The sequence below is a fragment of the Salvelinus sp. IW2-2015 genome, linkage group LG4q.1:29 (assembly GCF_002910315.2).
Source record: "Salvelinus sp. IW2-2015 linkage group LG4q.1:29, ASM291031v2, whole genome shotgun sequence".
NCBI classification, from domain to species: Eukaryota; Metazoa; Chordata; class Actinopteri; order Salmoniformes; family Salmonidae; genus Salvelinus; species Salvelinus sp. IW2-2015.
In genome coordinates, this window is record NC_036842.1 from 36,634,009 (window position 1) to 36,639,200 (window position 5,192).

At 44.2% G+C, this 5,192-nt stretch overlaps 2 pseudogenes; one reads left to right on the top strand and one right to left on the bottom strand.

Moving 5' to 3' along the window:
• Positions 1-217: 217 nt before the first annotated feature.
• On the top strand, positions 218-898 carry LOC111960915 (CD209 antigen-like protein C; annotated as a pseudogene).
• A 545-nt stretch (positions 899-1,443) lies between these two features.
• Positions 1,444-4,855, bottom strand: LOC111960916 (alpha-(1,3)-fucosyltransferase 10-like; annotated as a pseudogene).
• Between the last annotated feature and the right edge of the window lie 337 nt (positions 4,856-5,192).

Genomic DNA, 5,192 nt, shown 5'->3' on the forward strand with positions numbered 1-5,192 from the left:
AAGCATGCCGACTTCATGGACTCAGTCTTGAATTTGAGTGGTTATAGTTACCCCAACAGCATCTCTAAGAAAATATCCTGTTTCATGCACTGAGGAACTGTACATTTCCTGTTTCCTGTCCACATTACTGAGGATGACCTTGACTCAGAACCAGACTTTCAGTAAGAGCTGAAGTAACAGTTGAAGTTAACTGTATTTGAGCAGAAGTGTGTCAAGAATGGACAATGATGAAAATACATATGCAATGCAAGTTCTCTTCAGGGCCAGCCCAAGAGAAGGAACCAAGATATTTCCAGTGGTGGAAGAGACCCTCCAGAGCTGCTGCAATGTGTCTGGGGCTGCTGTGTGTTCTCCTACTGGCTGATCATAGCCTGTCTGTCTACCAGAGAAACAATCGACCAGTTACAACAACTTGACGAAAGCGAGAGACCAGCTACAGAAGAGAGAGACCAGCTACAGAAGGAGAGAGACCAGCTACAGAAGGAGAAAGAAAACCTGAACAAGAAGATCAAAGGGAGATGCTGTCCAGAAGGCTGGAGTGGAGTTTGAATTCAGCTGTTACTACATCACCAATGAGAATAAAACTGGACTCAGAGCAGTGAAAAATCCAAGAGTTTGGAGCAGATCTAGTGATCATAAACAGCAAAGAGGAACAGGTATTTATCAATGGATTATACCAAACAAAAAATAATGTCTGGATTGGTCTTACTGACTCAGTTACTGAAGGGACCTGGAAATGGGATGGATGGTACACCACTGACCACAGCGGAATTGGGGGAAAGGGCAGCCCAACAGCAACAATGGAACCGACCAGGACTGTGGGGAGTTTGTAATATCGCTCCAACTAGCAGGTGGTGGAATGATGAGAAATGTTCCATTAAACAAAATTGATCGCTGAAGAATAGGATCACAAGTTCCTCTCTCTGCACTGCTGTTGAAAAAGAACTATGGTGATGGTCTGAAGATTCATGTTTTTTGGTAAAATAGTACGCTGCATTAGACTAGGGATAGAAAGGCACAGGCACACACAGTTACCATTTCACACGATGTGTATATCATTCAATAAATTACTTTAAGTTTTAGTTATCCATTCATTTGAAATTACTGTAATATTAATATTGTAAAATGGTATTGTTAATTTTGCTTCCATTATGCTGTACATAAATAAGATGTACTTTCTGCTTATTCAATAAACTGAACAAAAATATAAATACAACATTTAAAGTGTTGGTCCCATGTTTCATGAGCTGAAAAAAAAAAGATTCCAGAAATTGCCCGTACGTAGAAACTGCTTATTTCTCTGCACAAATTTGTTTACATCCCTGTTAGTGAGCATTTCTCCTTGCCAAGATAATCCATCCACCATGTAACTCAGTAAAATCTTTGAAATTGTTGCGTGTTGTGTTACTATTCTTGTTCAGTATAAAACATGGAAATTAAATCTATTCTTATGACCGTTTTATTAGAGTTTAAAAATGCAATACAAAGTTACTGTAAAAACAAAGATAAAAGCAGTATGGTAAATTGACACTGTTGCTTTAAATGTAAACATAACATTGGTAAGGTGATGACATATTCCTATTCCTGAAAGTGACTTTCATAACAACTCACATTTCATGGCTTCAGTGAAATAACGACACAACTGACCTGTTTCCTGAAAGTGCTCTGCCTCGGGCTACTCTTGATGCAATTTGGATGTCAAAGCTATGGTTGATAAAGCAATAGCTATCTTTTGCGGCAGCGTAGCCTAGCGGTTAGAGCATTGGACGAGTAACCGAAAGGTTGCAAGATCGAATCCCCGAGCTGACAAGGTCGAGTCCCTCAGATGAGAAGGCAGGTCTGTCGTTCTGCCCCTGAACAAGGCAGTTAACCCACTGTTCCTAGGCCGTCATTGAAAATAAGAATTTGTTCTTAACTGACTTGCCTAGTTAAATAAAGGTCAAATTAAAAATAAAAATATGAAAGATATTGATCAAACTTTGACACACCACCACCAAAGCACTGGGTAGAAAAATGATATTGTATTTCAGCAAGGGACATTTCTATGTGAATTATAGTAGTGTTTTAGTCAGTGAATACCTCCTTCCAGTACTGCTCCACAGTGAAATTCTTGTTCCTCTCAGCCAAGTGACGCAATGCCCTAGCCTCTTTCTTGGACTGCTCGTAACTGGCCGTCCAAATTCCTCGCAAAGATGTCCGGTTTCTAGTTCCTACCCGGGCCTGAAGGCAAAGTCAAATTACCTCGGAAGTGGACACTTCAGGTGGTTCCTCTGCTTGCCAGGTTTAGGAAACAGGCCCTGTTTGGGAAGCCAGAATAATATTACGATATAGGCACAACTAGAAAAAACAAATACTCGATGCATCGAGTTCTATTTCTGACTAGCTTGAATTTATTATTATTAACACAATACTTGTGTTACAGGCTTTAATGTACAATAAATGCTAAAGTCTGTCTTTTTTGTTTTTATGGACCACGAGAAGACTAGCTGTCATCATGGGTCAGCTAATGGGATCACAATTAAGATCTTATAATCAACTATTTACTGTCCTAAAACTGTAAGTTGCACACCAAGTAAATAGTACTCTAAGGAATGAGCAACCTTATCATTAGATGTCACAAATAAAACCAGTTCATGTTACCTTTTCTGTCTGTCGATGTTCTCCCACACCCTGCTGCACACATCACTCAAAACACATATGTAGTCTCTGTCAGATCTGGACTCCCCATGGGCGTTCCTTCAGCTCCTTTACCAACTCCAGGTTGGAGACTTCACGCTTCAACTTCCACTCCAGATAAGTGGCATACTCCCATCGTCCTCAGCTAACCCTTTAGATACAGAGCCAGTTTTTCAGGTGGCTCGTCTGGGACGACTACAACGCACTACTGTTGCTCGGCAGCCATTGCCGAACATTGGGAGCCCCGTAATACACAGGGACCACCCCAAGCTTGAGAGGCCTCCATAGTTTCTCGGTGATGTAGTCGTCGCAGATGGCGTTCTCAAAGGCCAGAATGATTTGTATCTGGGCCAGGATCTGGTAGAAGGCCTGCTCCTCCATGCAATCGAGTCCCTCAGATGGGAAGCAGGTCCTTGTTGTGGAGGCATTGTCCATAGGAATCAACCCTGATGTGCTTCATTAACTCTCTCACATAGGCATCCCGGTCCGACGGAGGTCGCAGTCTGACTGGACGTACACCACCGGGGCTAGTGTTTTCCTCAGCTCATTCTTCTGTTGAGGGGCACCAGGTAGGTCTGAGAGGTCAGGACCTCCAGGTTCTCCAGGTACTGGGAGGTGAGGGCAGCTGGAGTCTGGCTGAAGGTGGCCGTGTGTTAAGAGGGTGATGACGGGCTCGTGAAGAGCTTGTAGTTGTTTTTGGCGACTCTTCGTGAAACAAGGCCCACTGGTGGTGTGCTCTCCTCGGCAGTGGAAGACACTCAATTGTGAAGCCGGTTCTTCTTAACTTTCACTATTTCTACATTGTAGAATAACAGTGAATACAATCAAAACTATGAAATAAACATCATGTAGTAACCAAAAAAATGTTAAACAAATAAAATAAATTATTCTCAAAGTAGCCACCCTTTGCCTTGATGACAGCTTAGCACACTCTTGGTATTCTCTCAACCAGCTTCATGAGGTAGTCAACTGGAATGCATTTCAATTAACAAAGGTGTGCCTTGATAAAAGTTCATTTGTGGAATTACTTTCCTTTTAATTTGAAGCCAATCAGTTGTGTTGTGACAAGGTAGGGTTGGTATACAGAAGATAGGACATATTTGTTAAAAGACCAAGTCCATATTATGGCAAGAACAGCTCAAATAAGCAAAGAGAATCGACAGTCCATCATTACTTTAAGACTGAAGGTCAGTCAATATGGAACATTTAAAGAACTTTGAAAGTTTCTTCAAGTGCAGCCGCAAAACCATTAAGCTCTTCATATGAAACTGGCTCTCACGAGACTGCTACAGGAAAGAAGACCCAGAGTACCTCTGTTGCAGAGGATAAGTTCTGAAGTTACCAGCCTCACGAAATTGCAGCCCAAAAAATGCTTCACAGAGTTCAATTAAAAGACACATCTCAATATCAACTATCGACTACACATAATAGTTACAGAGGATGCGTCGCTCTACCTAAAGCCTGCTTAGTTATAACAGGAGCCAAGTGCCCAGTAAACAAAGCTTTCTCTGAGATTGAAAATCTGACGTCTCCCAGGTCCCCATCTCTATTCTCTCTCAGCTCCTCTCCTGGCAACCATATATGAAGACACAAAGCAATTAGTGGCCCAGGTGTGTACTAATTTGCTTTACACGAGTATTCTATCCCTGAGGAGGTGCTGTCGGTCTTCTTCCTCCGGCTGTCACTGAACTCTCACATGCCTTCCCCCCAAGATCAACCCAGAGGGCGTCGCCCAGACGGACCTCAGGGTCCTGACGGGATAGTGCGTCTGCATTGCTGTGTTCTCTCCCCAATCGGTGAACCACCTGGAAATTTAAATGTTGGAGCGACAGGAAACATACTCTTTTATTCGGCTCGTATGTTCTCGCTTACCCGCCAACCACTGAGGGGCGCATGATCCGTGACCAGACAGAATCGCCTCCCAAGGAGAATACTACCTCAAGTATTCTAGGCCGACTTAATTACAGTGCCTCCCTCTCTATCGCCACGTACTTCCGGTCGCACAGCTTGCCGCTACGATAGGACGGGACGTTCTCCACCCCGTCCCCTGGGACAGTACAGCCCCCAAGCCCCGGTGTGGAGACGTCGGTTTGGACATGAAGGGCTGCTGGAAATCTGGGGCTCTCAACACGGTTCCGAGCAGAGTGTCTTTGAGGTGGAGCAACGCCCCGTCCTGCATACGTCGTTACAGCCGCAAGCTGTTCGCCGACGGAAGTTAACGGTGTTTGCGCGATAGAGAGGGAGGGCACTCGGTAATTAAGTCGCGCCAACTAAATACTATAGAGGGTGAGTATGCTACTTGCGGAGGCCGACTTCGTCTGGTCACGGATCACTTGCGCCCCTCCAGTGGTTGCGGCGTAACGCAGACCACACGAACAGGCCAAATAACAAATGTGTTACCATGTCCGCCCAACCAACTCTTTAATTTCTAGCGTGGTCACCGTATTGGGAAGGAAACACAATGCATTGCCAACGCACTATCCCGTGCAGGACCCCTGACGGATCCGCCTCTCGCG